Genomic DNA, 19,610 nt, shown 5'->3' with positions numbered 1-19,610 from the left:
TAAAAACAGAAAATATATTGATTTGTGGGAAGCAAGGGAGACACCTAATCAAGGGGCAAATTAAGTGTGAAGTAATAAGGGGATGTAGCAAGTCCCTAATGACATGTATGAACCACTTATTGCACCAAATGATAAGGATTAGGATAGATTAATCATTGATTAGTGGAGTTGAATATTCTGCTCACTATGCAGAGAAATGAGCTCACTTGGAGTCAATATTTGAAGGAGTTGCACAAAGAATGAGCTAAAAATCTTCAAGGGCATTGAATAGCAGTATGTCTAGATGATTTTAGAGCCCACAAACACTTGCTTAAGCAACTTAATCAATGAGTAATCTCAAATTTACCAAAGTACCTTTTCTGGCTATGGCAGTTCTGGACAGCACCCTGGTTTTTTGCTTGGTGTGTGAAGCACACTCAATCATTTGCAAAACCCTCTTAGGAGGAGTAAGTTTAGGTTCCAATGAAGCCACACCTCAGAGGAATTAGACCAATTTGATGTGTGTGAGCTGCAGCAATACTTTTGGTGGTCGCCTATCAAAAACGTGCCTGTTTTGGGGAAAACGAAGTTGCCGGCGACGTGGAGCTATCAATGGTGCAATTGAGGTGCCATGCCCCTTAGCAATATTGCTGGTGAAGTGCCCACAAAAGGATTTTGGCAATGGTTACGTGGTTTGTGAGCACCAAGGCCTCCACTCAGCTGCTATTCTAGATCCTATTTTCTAGGAAACCCATAAAAGCTAATGAAACCCTAATTTTCACTAATCTCTTGCTAATCAAATAAGATGGGGCTTGATTCTAGATGAATGGGCTAGTACTAGCTCTGATACCATGTTAAAAACCATCCTAAGGAGGATCAAACACTAGCTCCATTGCATAGTTGAATAGAAATGAAGAAGATGAAGTTAAGCTACTAATCAAGAAGTAATTAGCATAATGATGAGCATAATGACAACATAAGTGAGGGGAAATAAAATGTGTTGATTTCAATAGATGAGAGCCTCTTTATATAGGCTGAAGTACATGAGGATTAAGCTCAAGATTAGGTGTTAATCATCATCTAAATCATCTCCACCTTCCCTCCTAGATTCAAGCACCTAAAAGTGACCACCAACCCTAGAATCTTGCTAATCACACCAATGCTACCTAATCAAGGGATCACGACCCCTTTGGCTGATCTTGAGCTCCTAAATGACTCTTTTACATCATGGTAAGGTTGCATAATAACCTTTGTATCCATTTGCCCATAATCTATGACTTTAGTGCATAGTGCTAGTTACAAGGTATGTGCCCTACACATCATTTTAGTGAAGGTGTTTGCCATATTTTTAACAAAAAATTCAATGAGCAAACCAAACTTTGAACTTTTAGATCGAGCCCCAAATAGAGTTGTGAGTTGGTCCCAAACTTCCTTGGAAGTTTTGCATCCATCCACATGATGAATGTAAGTGTCATCAAGCTCCAATGTGATGATGGCACGAGCTTTGTCATCTCTTACTTCCCAACAAGGAACATCAGCAAGAGTCCTTGGCTTCTTCTCATTCCCATTTACTATGTTGAAGAGCCCCTTCTTCATGAGCATTAACTTGATGCGGGTTTGCCATGTGTGAAAACCATGACCTTTAAAGCGCATTGATGGAGAATCCTTGGTAGCCATTATGATATGGAATGAAGGGGGTCTTACCTCTGATGATTGAGGCAGTGTCTACCCTTTTACAAGAGAGATTAAGACCAAAGAATAGTGCTAAATCAAGTTATTTAGCATATGCTTTCCAAAAGATAAAACCAGAAAATATATTGATTTGTGGGAAGCAAGGGAGACACCTAATCAAGGGGCAAATTAAGTGTGAAGTAATAAGGGGATGTAGCAAGTCCCTAATGACATGTATGAACCACTTATTGCACCAAATGATAAGGATTATGATAGATTAATCATTGATTAGTGGAGTTGAATATTCTGCTCACTATGCAGAGAAATGAGCTCACTTGGAGTCAATATTTGAAGGAGTTGCACAAAGAATAAGCTAAAAATATTCAAGGGCATTGAATAGCAGTATGTCTAGATGATTTTAGAGCCCACAAACACTTGCTTAAGCAACTTAATCAATGAGTAATCTCAAATTTACCAAAGTACCTTTTCTGGCTATGGCAGTTCTGGACAGCACCCTGGTTTTTTGCTTGGTGTGTGAAGCACACTCAATCATTTGCAAAACCCTCTTAGGAGGAGTAAGTTTAGGTTCCAATGAAACAACACCTCAGAGGAATTAGACCAATTTGATGTGTGTGAGCTGCAACAATACTTTTGGTGGTCGCCTATCAAAAACGTGCCTGTTTTGGGGAAAACGAAGTTGCCGGCGACGTGGAGCTATGAATGGTGCAATTGAGGTGCCATGCCCCTTAGCAATATTGCTGGTGAAGTGCCCACAGAAGGATTTTGGCAATGGTTACGTGGTTTGTGAGCACCAAGGCCTCCACTCAGCTGCTATTCTAGATCCTATTTTCTAGGAAACCCATAAAGGCTAATGAAACCCTAATTTTCACTAATCTCTTGCTAAGCAAATAAGATGGGACTTGATTCTAGATGAATGGGCTAGTACTAGCTCTGATACCATGTTAAAAACCATTCTAAGGAGGATCAAACACTAGCTCCATTGCATAGTTGAATAGAAATGAAGAAGATGAAGTTAAGCTACTAATCAAGAAGTAATTAGCATAATGATGAGCATAATGACAACATAAGTGAGGGGCAATAAAATGTGTTGATTTCAATAGATGAGAGCCTCTTTATATAGGCTGAAGTACATGAGGATTAAGCTCAAGATTAGGTGTTAATCATCATCTAAATCATCTCCACCTTCCCTCCTAGATTCAAGCACCTAAAAGTGACCACCAACCCTAGAATCTTGCTAATCACACCAATGCTACCTAATCAAGGGATCACGACCCCTTTGGCTGATGTTGAGCTCCTAAATGACTCTTTTACATCATGGCAAGATTGCATAATAACCTTTGTATCCATTTGCCCATAATCAATGACTTTAGTGCATAGTGCTAGTTACAAGGTATGTGCCCTACACATCATTTTAGTGAAGGTGTTTGCCATATTTTTTAACACTTTTGCCCATGGGCCCCTATGTACATGTGGAAATCAAGCTCTATGGTTCATGATGACAAACCATCCCTTCCCAAAGATTTTGTCCTCAAAATCATACAAGATATTTACAATTGAATCGCAATCTCAATGTAAACCCATGGGAAGTAGAGAGGTCTTCAAAAATGCGCCTCGAATACATTTGGAATAAGGAAACCAAATGTAGTGAAGCCGGCAAACTCCTTCTCCAAAAATAGCATGTAGGACTGTTATGGCAACCATGTTGTCGATGAAGCTTTCCTTGAAATTCTTCATGAAACCTCCATAAAAATGAGCTGCAAATGATGCGTAGCCGCACCCAAAAGGGTCCCACATATTTATCATCGAACCAAATGATCTTCCAAGTGTGTTGGAGTAGATTGGTAACCCCAACAATAGATCCAACCAAAGCTATCCAGAAATTACAGCACATATAAAACCTCATGATATGCCCATTCTTCGCATAATAATCATGCCACTTGATCAAGGAATACTTCCATCAAGTAAACCATGTTGTTGAACATACTCCATTGATTGCCAAGTAGCCTCATCTATGGGCAAGCGCTTCCATCTCACAAGGGATTCATCAATGTTTCGGTTCCTCAAAACCTTTGTCCCCTTGTCCACAATCCTCTCCAGCTCATAGATAATCTCTCCTTCTTCATCCATCGGTGGTAACTCTTCAATATCTTGAGGAAGAGAGCCCACAAACCTCTTAAGGTTGGATACATGAAACACATTATGAATCCTTGTAGAAGGAGGTAGGTCAAGCTTATAAGCCAAATCACCCACTTTCTTGACTACCAAATATGGTCCATAGTATCTATGTGCCAGTTTGGAATTGGAAGACCCTTTGAGAATATTGTGACGGCTCTTAGGAAGCTTGAGCAACACATAATCACCTTCCTTGAACTCCATTTTGCGTCTATGCTCATCCGCATTTGCCTTCATGACTTCTTGTGCCTTCTTCATATTATCCTTGCATAATTGAAGAAGCTGTCTCATCCTTTCCAACTCTTCCTTGGCTAAAGGATTAACCATTTTATCCTCATGGAAGGCAATAGACGGCACATGCACTTGATACCCATAAAGTGCCTCGAAAGGTGACATCCCAATACTCAAATGCTTGCTTGAATTATGACAAAATTCAGCAAGGTGAAGCCATTCATCCCATGATGCTTGCATGTCATGAGACAATAGTGCTTCATGTAAGGTCCCTCCCTTTAAAAATGGGAGAAACACTTAAGATAGTCCGCTAAGTCTTATCTTGAGAAAAATTTCCTATTCATCGACACCTTGACCCTGTAGAGATTCAAGGATACGATTCATAGGTATGACCTAGCTCTATCCCGCAGGGGGAGCGTGATTTCCTAAGCATCAAATCACCCATAGGGCAATTGATCAAAAATTGGGCAACTACTAGACTTGATGTCTAGAGACAACGCTTTTTTCCTCATCTTATGCAAGGCACAGCCGCTGACTTAGTTTTCTAGAATAGAGTTGCCCAAGAACCTAACTATCTAACGTAGGGCTTTCACTTAATTTGTTGGAAAGCTACCCGACTAATCGGGTCCACCCATCCGTAGGATGGTGCCGTCAGGGCATTCCATCCTCCCACTTTCCACCCTACTCACGCATCAATTTGTTTTCTAATTAAAACTACCACACTGTTTGACATAAATAAGCATATTCCTTAATTAGGGCCCTTCTTCACAAGGTTCGTTATAACAGCCTTCTTACACAATATAATCATACCAAAGACAAGATGCAATTATATAAAAAAGTTTATACATGAATCCATTTCCATACAAGCCAATCCGGCTCTCTTATTCTTATTCTGCCGATGATCTAGAATTCGGCCTTCCAGCCTCTACATGCTGGGCAAAACCCTACGGGACCATACACCTCATCGTCGGCCGCTGGCGAGGACTCAAGCCGGCCTGTCGCCCTCTCAGGCTCCATCGCTCGATCCTCCCGCCCCTCAGAGGGATGTCTGCGCACTAGGGTGGGCTTATTTACCGCACTAGCCTGGGCCCTCAGAACTAGGCAGCCTCATAATCTCTCGCCTCAATCGGCGATCCTTATTCTTCCAAAGGTATGAGGGATACCTTGGACCATTACCGGGCTTTGCTAACGACGCCGCCCGGCTACACAAGCACGGAACGGAGTTAGCGTTGAAGCCAAAAAAAATCTTGAATTCCAAAGATAACATTCTTCAATGCAATTTTCTAAGTATAGCATTCACAATTCATGAAGATAGCAATTTCAACGTAATTTATCGAAAACAACATCACATAATTCATAATTTCATATAATTTTTATGTCGTCATTTTAAGAGGAAAAGACACCATTCATTAATACTAATTTTAAGAAAAAAAAATCTCTTCTTTTGAAAATTAACCAATCTAACCTGGACACCGTTTCCTTGAGCGGTTTGAAAAGGGACTGGAGCCGCGTTGGGCGCATCTCCCTCCATCTCGTTGTTACGTGCGCCTCTTGAGGCAATATTTTGCCGTCTCCGGGATGAGGCCATCTTAGGTGTCGCCTTGTAGAGCTTGCTGCTGCGATCGAAACGCTTCAGTCGGATCTGAATTCCGAGCTCGTTTGCTCACCGTGTGAGCAAAACAATATGGCGCACGAACCCTCGCTTGAGCCAAAAATCCCTTACTAAAGTCTACGCAAATGGGGGGGGGGGGGGGGGAATTGTGAGGGTGTCCTTAAGGCCAAAGACAAAAACGTGGAGAGGGCTGGGAGGGGTGGCTGCAAGCCTCTCTGTAAGTCTATTCACACGGGGGGGGGGGGGGGGGGGGAGAAGAGTTAAGGACACTGGTCCAAGGCAAGAGGAGGATGGAGGAAAACTGGCTTATCTGAAAAGAGCCAAATGAAGGGGTGTGAGAGGGGTGGCTGCAAGGGCGGCTGTACTTGCAGCAAGTACGCTAAGGCGGTACGGACGGCTTCACAACAGGGCATACGCTACACAGAAGTGCGTGCCGACTGAAGAGCACCCCGGGGGTTTATATAGCTGAGGGGTGAGGGTGCGGGCGCTGCGCAAAGGAAGGACGAAAGGACGGTGTACCTTCAAAGGCTATGGATCAGTGGCCTGCATGGGTCTACGGGAAAGGTACGGTGCTGGTTGCCTGGGAAAGGAGTGGTACGCATGTACCTTATCCGGTCTGGGTGTCCGGGTGTCCGCCCAAGGGTATGCGTGGACCAAACAGTGGGCGGCCGTCCTTTGGTTCTTGGGCGGCCATTGTACGGGCGCCCTAGTAAGTGTGTACGGACCAAATTTTGGGACGGGGTACCCAAATTTGGGGCGCCCGCCTCGATTTGCGTGCCGGACCGCCCCGGGGGGCGAAAAATTTTTTTGTCCGGGAGGTTCTCCTGGTCGCAGGGGTTCAGACCGTTCGTCAAACGGACGTGCGGTCGTGCATTTATTAAGGTTTAAAGGTCGCCATTTTCTAACTAAAATGATTGAAATTAGCGTATAAGCTTGATCCGGTGTCCGTTTTGGATGCTGTAAAATCCTATATTAGGGTAAAATCGCGCGCAGATTCCAAATTTGGGCTCAGAATTTGAAGATTCTAAGTGGAAATGACTCAAATAATTAAATCATTGATATTTATACCATAAAAACTCATAATTACATGGACATTTCTTTATTAGTGAAGATGGGTACGTTACATCCTTCCCCCCTTAAAGAAATCGAGATGTCCTCATCTCGTCATGAATTGGGGATAATCCTTTAAGAGTGTAGCTTCATCTTCCCAAGTTGCATCCTCTTCAGGGTAATCTTTCCACTGAACTAGATGTTCTACAAGAGTTCTATTTCGGAGTTGCCTTTCCCTAGAATCTATAATGCTATTGGGCTGTAATTCAAGGACTCCTTGAGTAGGGATTACAACTTGTTCATCATCAAGAATATGATCAAGACTGGGGACATATGGCTTTAACAGACTTACATGAAATACATTATGGACTTTGATATGGGCTGGAAGTTGGAGTTTATAAGCACTTTTACCTAGACACTTGATAACTGTATAAGGACCACAATACCTAGGGCTGAGCTTCTTATATTTCCCAAGTGATAGAGAACTTCGTTTGGGGCGCACTCGTAGAAGAACTTTGTCTCCTTCCTTGAAGATCCTTTCAGACCTCTTGTTGTCAGCATAATGCTTTTGTCGATCTTGGGCAGCTTTAATATCCCTTTGGATAGCTTTGGTTTGTTCCTCCATCTCTTCGAGCATTTTCCTGGATGCCTCAACTCTTATGGTCGGATCAAAGAAATTTAGAGGAGACAAGCATTCTTGCCCATAGAGTGCTTTGAATGGTGACATTCCTATGCTTTGATGATAAGACGCATTGTAGGCGAATTCCACCAGAGGAAGGTATTGAATCCACCTTCTGGGTTCCCGTCCACAGTATGCTCTGAGAATGTCTTCAATTACTTGATTGACTCTTTCAGTCTGGCCATCGGTCTCTGGATGATAAGCTGTGCTAAAGCAAAGCTGAGTCCCCAGAGCTTGAAATAAAGACTGCCAGAATTTTGAGGTGAAGTCAGAATCCCGATCACTTACTATCCTTTTTGGGAGACCATGAAGTTTGAAGACTTCCTTGATGAATATACGAGCAACATCAGAAGCTTTGAAGGTCTTCTTTGCCGGTATAAGGTGAGCTACTTTGGTAAGTAAGTCTACTACTACTAGAATGGAGTCATATCCTCCTTGAACAGTGGGGAGACTTGTGACAAAATCCATACTAATGCACTCCCACTTCATTTGGGGAATATCTAAGGGTTGAAGCTTTCCAGGCATCTTGATTCTTTCAGCCTTGATCCTTTGGCATGAGAGACATTGTTTCAAGTACCGAAGCACATCACTTTTCAAGCCTGCCCAATGAAAGCTCCTTCTTACTGCATTTAATGTTTTTGCATAACCTGGGTGTCCTGCAGCAGGGCTATCATGAGCTTCATGGAGGATTAGTTTCTTTAAAGCAGGGTCCTTTGGGATACATAGCCTGTGATTGAAGTAGAGGCTTCCTTCATGAGTGGAGTATCCCTTGATAAGATTCTTCTCTTTCTCTGAATGTCCCCCTTCTTCTACTAACTTTATCATCCTTTGATAATCTGGGTCATGAGATGAGACTTCTTCTACCTTGACCAGTATGGGATTATTTGGCATTGAAATTGCATTCAAGAAAGATTTGCGGCTAAGTGCATCAGCTACCACATTATCTTTCCCAGGGCGGAATTTGATGTCGAAATCATATTCTTGTAGAATTTCAATCCATCTTCTTTGCCGCATGTTGAGGTTAGGCTGGGTGAAGATCCACTTTAGACTTTTGTGGTCAGTTACAAGCAGGAATTTGCCTCCCAAGAGATAATGTCTCCATAATTTGAGGCAATGAACAACTGCTAAGAGTTCCAAATCATGGGTGGCATAGTTTGCTTCATATTGCTTCAGCTTGCGGGAAGTATAAGCGACTGGTCTTCCTTCTTGGCCTAAGACACCACCAAGTGCTAGGCTACTAGCATCGGTAACCACTTCAAATTCCTTGGAGAAATCAGGAAGCTTTAAGACTGGGGCAGAAGTAATAATGACTTTCAGCTGATCAAAGCTGTTTTGATGGATTGGCAGCCACACTATTTTGCAATCCTTCTTAAGAAGATCTGTCAAGGGTGCAGCTACCAAGGCATAATCTTTGATAAAAATCCTATACCAACCCGTGATTCCCAAGAATCCACGAACTTCACGAACTGATTTAGGGGGTGGCCAATCTAGAATATCCTTGACCTTGGCAGGGTCTACTGAGATGCCATCCTTGGAGACGATGAATCCAAGATACTCAATTTGCTGAGTAAAGAAGGTACATTTGCTCTTCTTGGCATAGAGTTTGTGTCTGCGCAGTAATTGCAGAACTCTACGCACATGCTCCTCATGCTCTTCCATTGATTTGGAATAGATTAGGATGTCATCAAAGAAAACAAGCACAAACTCATCCAAGTATGGGCGAAATATATCTTGCATTAGGCGGTTGAAGGTTGCAGGAGCATTGGTTAACCCGAATGACATTACAGTAAACTCATAGTGGCCATAACGGGTATTGAAGGCTGTTTTGGGTATATCTGCTTCCTTGACTCTGATCTGATAGTAACCAGACCTCAAATCTATTTTTGAGAAGACTTTGGCCCCATGAAGCCTGTCAAGAAGTTCATCGATGCGAGGGATAGGATACTTATTTTTGACAGTGACTTGATTTAGCCCTCGATAATCTATGCAGAGGCGGAGAGTCCCGTCCTTCTTCTTTTGGAAAAGAACAGGTGCTCCCCACGGAGAGCTACTGGGGCGTACAAATCCTTGTTCAATGAGTTGGGAAAGTTGCTCCTTAAGTTCAATGGCTTCAGGAAGGGACATTTTATAGGGAGTTTTTGAGACGGGTTGAGCTCCAGGGATCACCTCGATTTCATGGTCGACTTCTCGAGGAGGTGGTAATCCTGTAAGCTCGTCAGGGAAGATGTCAGAGAATTCTTGGAGGCAAGAGGGTTCTGTCTCCATACTAGGTTCAAAGACTTTGTTGAGTTTGACTAAGAAAACTTGCTGACCCTTACGTGTTCCCTTGAGAAGATGTTTTGCCTTGACTACCCTAGACTTAGGTTTTCCTGTGATTCCCTGAACAGATATTACTTGGCCATGCTCATTTTCAAAAGTGATACTCCCCTGGCTACAATGAATGCTAGCTTTGTTTGCAATTAACCAATCCATCCCAAGGATTCCATCATAAATTCCTAGGAGCCAAACGGGCTCTGATACCAATTGTAAGGTCCCTCCCTTTAAAAATGGGAGAAACACTTAAGATAGTCCGCTAAGTCTTATCTTGAGAAAAATTTCCTATTCATCGACACCTTGACCCTGTAGAGATTCAAGGATACGATTCATAGGTATGACCTAGCTCTATCCCGCAGGGGGAGCGTGATTTCCTAAGCATCAAATCACCCATAGGGCAATTGATCAAAAATTGGGCAACTACTAGACTTGATGTCTAGAGACAACGCTTTTTTCCTCATCTTATGCAAGGCACAGCCGCTGACTTAGTTTTCTAGAATAGAGTTGCCCAAGAACCTAACTATCTAACGTAGGGCTTTCACTTAATTTGTTGGAAAGCTACCCGACTAATCGGGTCCACCCATCCGTAGGATGGTGCCGTCAGGGCATTCCATCCTCCCACTTTCCACCCTACTCACGCATCAATTTGTTTTCTAATTAAAACTACCACACTGTTTGACATAAATAAGCATATTCCTTAATTAGGGCCCTTCTTCACAAGGTTCGTTATAACAGCCTTCTTACACAATATAATCATACCAAAGACAAGATGCAATTATATAAAAAGTTTATACATGAATCCATTTCCATACAAGCCAATCCGGCTCTCTTATTCTTATTCTGCCGATGATCTAGAATTCGGCCTTCCAGCCTCTACATGCTGGGCAAAACCCTACGGGACCATACACCTCATCGTCGGCCGCTGGCGAGGACTCAAGCCGGCCTGTCGCCCTCTCAGGCTCCATCGCTCGATCCTCCCGCCCCTCAGAGGGATGTCTGCGCACTAGGGTGGGCTTATTTACCGCACTAGCCTGGGCCCTCAGAACTAGGCAGCCTCATAATCTCTCGCCTCAATCGGCGATCCTTATTCTTCCAAAGGTATGAGGGATACCTTGGACCATTACCGGGCTTTGCTAACGACGCCGCCCGGCTACACAAGCACGGAACGGAGTTAGCGTTGAAGCCAAAAAAAATCTTGAATTCCAAAGATAACATTCTTCAATGCAATTTTCTAAGTATAGCATTCACAATTCATGAAGATAGCAATTTCAACGTAATTTATCGAAAACAACATCACATAATTCATAATTTCATATAATTTTTATGTCGTCATTTTAAGAGGAAAAGACACCATTCATTAATACTAATTTTAAGAAAAAAAAATCTCTTCTTTTGAAAATTAACCAATCTAACCTGGACACCGTTTCCTTGAGCGGTTTGAAAAGGGACTGGAGCCGCGTTGGGCGCATCTCCCTCCATCTCGTTGTTACGTGCGCCTCTTGAGGCAATATTTTGCCGTCTCCGGGATGAGGCCATCTTAGGTGTCGCCTTGTAGAGCTTGCTGCTACGATCGAAACGCTTCAGTCGGATCTGAATTCCGAGCTCGTTTGCTCACCGTGTGAGCAAAACAATATGGCGCACGAACCCTCGCTTGAGCCAAAAATCCCTTACTAAAGTCTACGCAAATGGGGGGGGGGGGGGGGGAATTGTGAGGGTGTCCTTAAGGCCAAAGACAGAAACGTGGAGAGGACTGGGAGGGTTGGCTGCAAGCCTCTCTGTAAGTCTATTCACACGGGGGGGGGGGAGAAGAGTTAAGGACACTGGTCCAAGGCAAGAGGAGGATGGAGGAAAACTGGCTTATCTGAAAAGAGCCAAATGAAGGGGTGTGAGAGGGGTGGCTGCAAGGGCGGCTGTACTTGCAGCAAGTACGCTAAGGCGGTACGGACGGCTTCACAACAGGGCATACGCTACACAGAAGTGCGTGCCGACTGAAGAGCACCCCGGGGGTTTATATAGCTGAGGGGTGAGGGTGCGGGCGCTGCGCAAAGGAAGGACGAAAGGACGGTGTACCTTCAAAGGCTATGGATCAGTGGCCTGCATGGGTCTACGGGAAAGGTACGGTGCTGGTTGCCTGGGAAAGGAGTGGTACGCATGTACCTTATCCGGTCTGGGTGTCCGGGTGTCCGCCCAAGGGTATGCGTGGACCAAACAGTGGGCGGCCGTCCTTTGGTTCTTGGGCGGCCATTGTACGGGCGCCCTAGTAAGTGTGTACGGACCAAATTTTGGGGCGGGGTACCCAAATTTGGGGCGCCCGCCTCGATTTGCGTGCCGGACCGCCCCGGGGGGCGAAAATTTTTTTTGTCCGGGAGGTTCTCCTGGTCGCAGGGGTTCAGACCGTTCGTCAAACGGACGTGCGGTCGTGCATTTATTAAGGTTTAAAGGTCGCCATTTTCTAACTAAAATGATTGAAATTAGCGTATAAGCTTGATCCGGTGTCCGTTTTGGATGCTGTAAAATCCTATATTAGGGTAAAATCGCGCGCAGATTCCAAATTTGGGCTCAGAATTTGAAGATTCTAAGTGGAAATGACTCAAATAATTAAATCATTGATATTTATACCATAAAAACTCATAATTACATGGACATTTCTTTATTAGTGAAGATGGGTACGTTACACTTCAAGTACACTTCAAGGCATTTGTTTGTGCACTCCGTTTGCCCATCCGTTTAAGGGTGATAGGCTGTAGAAGGAGTGATTTTAGTCCCTAAGTTCTCATACAATGTCCTCCAAAAAGTGCCCATGACCTTGGTATCTCTATCACAAACTATGTTGAGTTGGCAAACCATTATCTTGAATACATGCTCCATAAATTGCTTGGCAATATGAGAGGTCCCATAAGTAGTCTTGGAAGTAATAAAATGAGCTGATTTGGTGAGTCTATCCATCACCATAAATACTTGATCCCATCCATGCTTCATCTTTGGCAAGCCCATGATGAAGTTATCTATGTGCCAATTTGGAATTGGAAGACCCTTTGAGAATATTGTGACGGCTCTTAGGAAGCTTGAGCAACACATAATCACCTTCCTTGAACTCCATTTTGCGTCTATGCTCATCCGCATTTGCCTTCATGACTTCTTGTGCCTTCTTCATATTATCCTTGCATAATTGAAGAAGCTGTCTCATCCTTTCCAACTCTTCCTTGGCTAAAGGATTAACCATTTTATCCTCATGGAAGGCAATAGACGGCACATGCACTTGATACCCATAAAGTGCCTCGAAAGGTGACATCCCAATACTCAAATGCTTGCTTGAATTATGACAAAATTCAGCAAGGTAAAGCCATTCATCCCATGATGCTTGCATGTCATGAGACAATAGCGCTTCAAGTACACTTCAAGCCAAGCCATTTGTTTGTGCACTCCGTTTGCCCATCCGTTTGAGGGTGATAGGCTGTAGAAGGAGTGATTTGAGTCCCTAAGTTCTCATACAATGTCCTCCAAAAAGTGCCCATGACCTTGGTATCTCTATCACAAACTATGTTGAGTGGCAAACCATTATCTTGAATACATGCTCCATAAATTGCTTGGCAATATATGAGAGGCCCCATAAGTAGTCTTGGAAGTAATAAAATGAGCTGATTTGGTGAGTCTATCCATCACCATAAATACTTGATCCCATCCATGCTTCGTCTTTGGCAAGCCCATGATGAAGTCCATGGAAATGTGAGTCCATTTTCCATCCGGAATAGGCAAAGGATGAAGTAAACCACTTGGCAATTGGTGACTATCCTTATTCCTTTGGCATGACACACATTCCAAAACAAACTTCTTGACATCCCTCCACATGCCTTTCCAATAGAAGCTTTTGCACACTTTGTCAAATGTCCTGAAATGGATCTAGAGTAAAATATAGAATCAAACTTATCAAAGCAAGAATCTAGCATCCATTAATCATTAGATTAGTGATCAAATGGCTCATCACATGAATATGCAAGAGAGAGAGAATCTATAAGTGCATGTAGCAAGAGAAGATGCACAAATAGCCTAAGTGTGTTTAACCTCTCACCAAGAGGATGGCTTCAAGCTAGCCATGAGCTTGACCATGGAAGGCCAAATCTCCATAGATGGAGCCCAAAGGTACAAGATGACCAAAATGAGTAAGAGTGTCAAAAAGATACTACCAATGTCCCCCAAGCCCTATTTATAGTCACTTCCTCCTTTTGCCCATGGGCCCCTATGTACATGTAGAAATCAAGCTCTATGGTTCATGATGACAAACCATCCCTTCCCAAAGATTTTGTCCTCAAAATCATACAAGATATTTACAATTGAATGGCAATCTCAATGTAAACCCATGGGAAGTAGAGAGGTCTTCAAAAATGCGCCTCGAATACATTTGGAATAGGGAAACCAAATGTAGTGAAGCCGGCAAACTCCTCCAAAAATAGCATGTAGGATTGTTATGGCAGCCATGTTGTCGATGAAGCTTCCCTTGAAATTCTTCATGAAACCTCCATAAAAATGAGCTGCAAATGATGCGTAGCCGCACCCAAAAGGGTCCCACATATTTGTCATCGAACCAAATGATCTTCCAAGTGTGTTGGAGTAGATTGGTAACCCCAACAATAGATCCAACCAAAGCTGTCCAGAAATTACAGCACATATAAAACCTCATGATATGCCCATTCTTCGCATAATAATCATGCCACCTGATCAAGGAATACTTCCATCAAGTAAACCATGTTTTTGAACATACTCCATTGATTGCCAAGTAGCCTCATCTATGGGCAAGCGCTTCCATTTCACAAGGGATTCATCAATGTTTCGGTTCCTCAAAACCTTTGTCCCCTTGTCCACAATCTTCTCCGGCTCATAGATAATCTCTCTTTCTTCATCCATCGGTGGTAACTCTTCAATCTCTTGAGGAAGAGAGCCCACAAACCTCTTAAGGTTGGATACATGAAACACATTATGAATCCTTGTAGAAGGAGGTAGGTCAAGCTTATAAGCCAAATCACCCACTTTCTTGACTATACCAAATATGGTCCATAGTATCTATGTGCCAATTTGGAATTGGAAGACCCTTTGAGAATATTGTGACGGCTCTTAGGAAGCTTGAGCAACACATAATCACCTTCCTTGAACTCCATTTTGCGTCTATGCTCATCCGCATTTGCCTTCATGACTTCTTGTGCCTTCTTCATATTATCCTTGCATAATTGAAGAAGCTGTCTCATCCTTTCCAACTCTTCCTTGGCTAAAGGATTAACCATTTTATCCTCATGGAAGGCAATAGACGGCACATGCACTTGATACCCATAAAGTGCCTCGAAAGGTGACATCCCAATACTCAAATGCTTGCTTGAATTATGACAAAATTCAGCAAGGTAAAGCCATTCATCCCATGATGCTTGCATGTCATGAGACAATAGCGCTTCAAGTACACTTCAAGCCAAGCCATTTGTATGTGCACTCCGTTTGCCCATCCGTTTGAGGGTGATAGGCTGTAGAAGGAGTGATTTGAGTCCCTAAGTTCTCATACAATGTCCTCCAAAAAGTGCCCATGACCTTGGTATCTCTATCACAAACTATGTTGAGTGGCAAACCATTATCTTGAATACATGCTCCATAAATTGCTTGGCAATATATGAGAGGCCCCATAAGTAGTCTTGGAAGTAATAAAATGAGCTGATTTGGTGAGTCTATCCATCACCATAAATACTTGATCCCATCCATGCTTCGTCTTTGGCAAGCCCATGATGAAGTCCATGGAAATGTGAGTCCATTTTCCATCCGGAATAGGGAAAGGATGAAGTAAACCACTTGGCAATTGGTGACTATCCTTATTCCTTTGGCATGACACACATTCCAAAACAAACTTCTTGACATCCCTCCACATGCCTTTCCAATAGAAGCTTTTGCTCACTTTGTCAAATGTCTTGAAATGGATCTAGAGTAAAATATAGAATCAAACTTATCAAAGCAAGAATCTAGCATCCATTAATCATTAGATTAGTGATCAAATGGCTCATCGCATGAATATGCAAGAGAGAGAGAATCTATAAGTGCATGTAGCAAGAGAAGATGCATAAATAGCCTAAGTGTGTTTAACCTCTCACCAAGAGGATGGCTTCAAGCTAGCCATGAGCTTGACCATGGAAGGCCAAATCTCCATAGATGGAGCCCAAAGGTACAAGATGACCAAAATGAGTAAGAGTGTCAAAAAGATACTACCAATGTCCCCCAAGCCCTATTTATAGTTACTTCCTCCTTTTGCCCATGGGCCCCTATGTACATGTGGAAATCAAGCTCTATGGTTCATGATGACAAACCATCCCTTCCCAAAGATTTTGTCCTCAAAATCATACAAGACATTTACAATTGAATCGCAATCTCAATGTAAACCCATGGGAAGTAGAGAGGTCTTCAAAAATGCGCCTCGAATACATTTGGAATAGGGAAACCAAATGTAGTGAAGCCTGCAAACTCGTCCAAAAATAGCATGTAGGATTGTTATGGCAGCCATGTTGTCGATGAAGCTTCCCTTGAAATTCTTCATGAAACCTCCATAAAAATGAGCTGCAAATGATGCGTAGCCGCACCCAAAAGGGTCCCACATATTTGTCATCGAACCAAATGATCTTCCAAGTGTGTTGGAGTAGATTGGTAACCCCAACAATAGATCCAACCAAAGCTGTCCAGAAATTACAGCACATATAAAACCTCATGATATGCCCATTCTTCACATAATAATCATGCCACCTGATCAAGGAATACTTCCATCAAGTAAACCATGTTTTTGAACATACTCCATTGATTGCCAAGTAGCCTCATCTATGGGCAAGCGCTTCCATTTCACAAGGGATTCATCAATGTTTCGGTTCCTCAAAACCTTTGTCCCCTTGTCCACAATCCTCTCCGGCTCATAGATAATCTCTCCTTCTTCATCCATCGGTGGTAACTCTTCAATCTCTTGAGGAAGAGAGCCCACAAACCTCTTAAGGTTGGATACATGAAACACATTATGAATCCTTGTAGAAGGAGGTAGGTCAAGCTTATAAGCCAAATCACCCACTTTCTTGACTATACCAAATATGGTCCATAGTATCTATGTGCCAATTTGGAATTGGAAGACCCTTTGAGAATATTGTGACGGCTCTTAGGAAGCTTGAGCAACACATAATCACCTTCCTTGAACTCCATTTTGCGTCTATGCTCATCCGCATTTGCCTTCATGACTTCTTGTGCCTTCTTCATATTATCCTTGCATAATTGAAGAAGCTATCTCATCCTTTCCAACTCTTCCTTGGCTAAAGGATTAACCATTTTATCCTCATGGAAGGAAATAGACGGCACATGCACTTGATACCCATAAAGTGCCTCGAAAGGTGACATCCCAATACTCAAATGCTTGCTTGAGTTATGACAAAATTCAGCAAGGTAAAGCCATTCATCCCATGATGCTTGTATGTCATGAGACAATAGCGCTTCAAGTACACTTCAAGCCAAGCCATTTGTATGTGCACTCCGTTTGCCCATCCGTTTGAGGGTGATAGGCTGTAGAAGGAGTGATTTGAGTCCCTAAGTTCTCATACAATGTCCTCCAAAAAGTGCCCATGACCTTGGTATCTCTATCACAAACTATGTTGAGTGGCAAACCATTATCTTGAATACATGCTCCATAAATTGCTTGGCAATATATGAGAGGCCCCATAAGTAGTCTTGGAAGTAATAAAATGAGCTGATTTGGTGAGTCTATCCATCACCATAAATACTTGATCCCATCCATGCTTCGTCTTTGGCAAGCCCATGATGAAGTCCATGGAAATGTGAGTCCATTTTCCATCTGGAATAGGGAAAGGGTGAAGTAAACCACTTGGCAATTGGTGACTATCCTTATTCCTTTGGCATGACACACATTCCAAAACAAACTTCTTGACATCCCTCCACATGCCTTTCCAATAGAAGCTTTTGCTCACTTTGTCAAATGTCTTGAAATGGATCTAGAGTAAAATATAGAATCAAACTTATCAAAGCAAGAATCTAGCATCCATTAATCATTAGATTAGTGATCAAATGGCTCATCACATGAATATGCAAGAGAGAGAGAATCTATAAGTGCATGTAGCAAGAGAAGATACACAAATAGCCTAAGTGTGTTTAACCTCTCACCAAGAGGATGGCTTCAAGCTAGCCATGAGCTTGACCATGGAAGGCCAAATCTCCATAGATGGAGCCCAAAGGTACAAGATGACCAAAATGAGTAAGAGTGTCAAAAAGATACTACCAATGTCCCCCAAGCCCTATTTATAGTCATTTCCTCCTTTTGCCCATGGGCCCCTATGTACATGTGGAAATCAAGCTCTATGGTTCATGATGACAAACCATCCCTTCCCAAAGATTTTGTCCTCAAAATCATACAAGATATTTACAATTGAATGGCAATCTCAATGTAAACCCATGGGAAGTAGAGAGGTCTTCAAAAATGCGCCTCGAATACATTTGGAATAGGGAAACCAAATGTAGTGAAGCCGGCAAACTCCTCCAAAAATAGCATGTAGGATTGTTATGGCAGCCATGTTGTCGATGAAGCTTCCCTTGAAATTCTTCATGAAACCTCCATAAAAATGAGCTGCAAATGATGCGTAGCCACACCCAAAAGGGTCCCACATATTTGTCATCGAACCAAATGATCTTCCAAGTGTGTTGGAGTAGATTGGTAACCCCAACAATAGATCCAACCAAAGCTGTCCAGAAATTACAGCACATATAAAACCTCATGATATGCCCATTCTTCGCATAATAATCATGCCACTTGATCAAGGAATACTTCCATCAAGTAAACCATGTTTTTGAACATACTCCATTGATTGCCAAGTAGCCTCATCTATGGGCAAGCGCTTCCATTTCACAAGGGATTCATCAATGTTTCGGTTCCTCAAAACCTTTATCCCCTTGTCCACAATCTTCTCCGGCTCATAGATAATCTCTCCTTCTTCATCCATCGGTGGTAACTCTTCAATCTCTTGAGGAAGAGAGCCCACAAACCTCTTAAGGTTGGATACATGAAACACATTATGAATCCTTGTAGAAGGAGGTAGGTCAAGCTTATAAGCCAAATCACCCACTTTCTTGACTATACCAAATATGGTCCATAGTATCTATGTGCCAATTTGGAATTGGAAGACCCTTTGAGAATATTGTGACGGCTCTTAGGAAGCTTGAGCAACACATAATCACCTTCCTTGAACTCCATTTTGCGTCTATGCTCATCCGCATTTGCCTTCATGACTTCTTGTGCCTTCTTCATATTATCCTTGCATAATTGAAGAAGCTGTCTCATCCTTTCCAACTCTTTCTTGGCTAAAGGGTTAACCATTTTATCCTCATGGAAGGCAATAGACGGCACATGCACTTGATACCCATAAAGCGCCTCGAAAGGTGACATCCCAATACTCAAATGCTTGCTTGAGTTATGACAAAATTCAGCAAGGTAAAGCCATTCATCCCATGGTGCTTGCACGTCATGAGACAATAGTGCTTCAAGTACACTTCAAGCCATTTGTTTGTGCACTCCGTTTGCCCATCCGTTTGAGGGTGATAGGCTGTAGAAGGAGTAATTCGAGTCCCTAAGTTCTCATACAATGTCCTCCAAAAAGTGCCCATGACCTTGGTATCTCTATCTGTGCGCTTTTGCCGCACAAGTCGTAGCTGGGGACTTGCCGGACACCGTATGCGAGCCACGAATGGCTGCAAGCATACAACCAGGGAAGGAAGCTCAAACAGAATGCCAAGGGGTGTGTCACTCACCGCTCAACGGCTGCCTTGAAGGATTCCCGCGTCGCAGCCGTGAAGGAGGAGCCGCCGTCGCCGCTCTAC

This window comes from Cibotium barometz, chromosome 8, assembly GCF_041138505.1.
Source record: "Cibotium barometz isolate CiBa-2024 chromosome 8, ASM4113850v1, whole genome shotgun sequence".
NCBI lineage: Eukaryota > Viridiplantae > Streptophyta > Polypodiopsida > Cyatheales > Cibotiaceae > Cibotium > Cibotium barometz.
The sequence above is the reverse complement of the archived record's forward strand: the minus strand, read 5'-3'. Positions refer to the sequence as shown.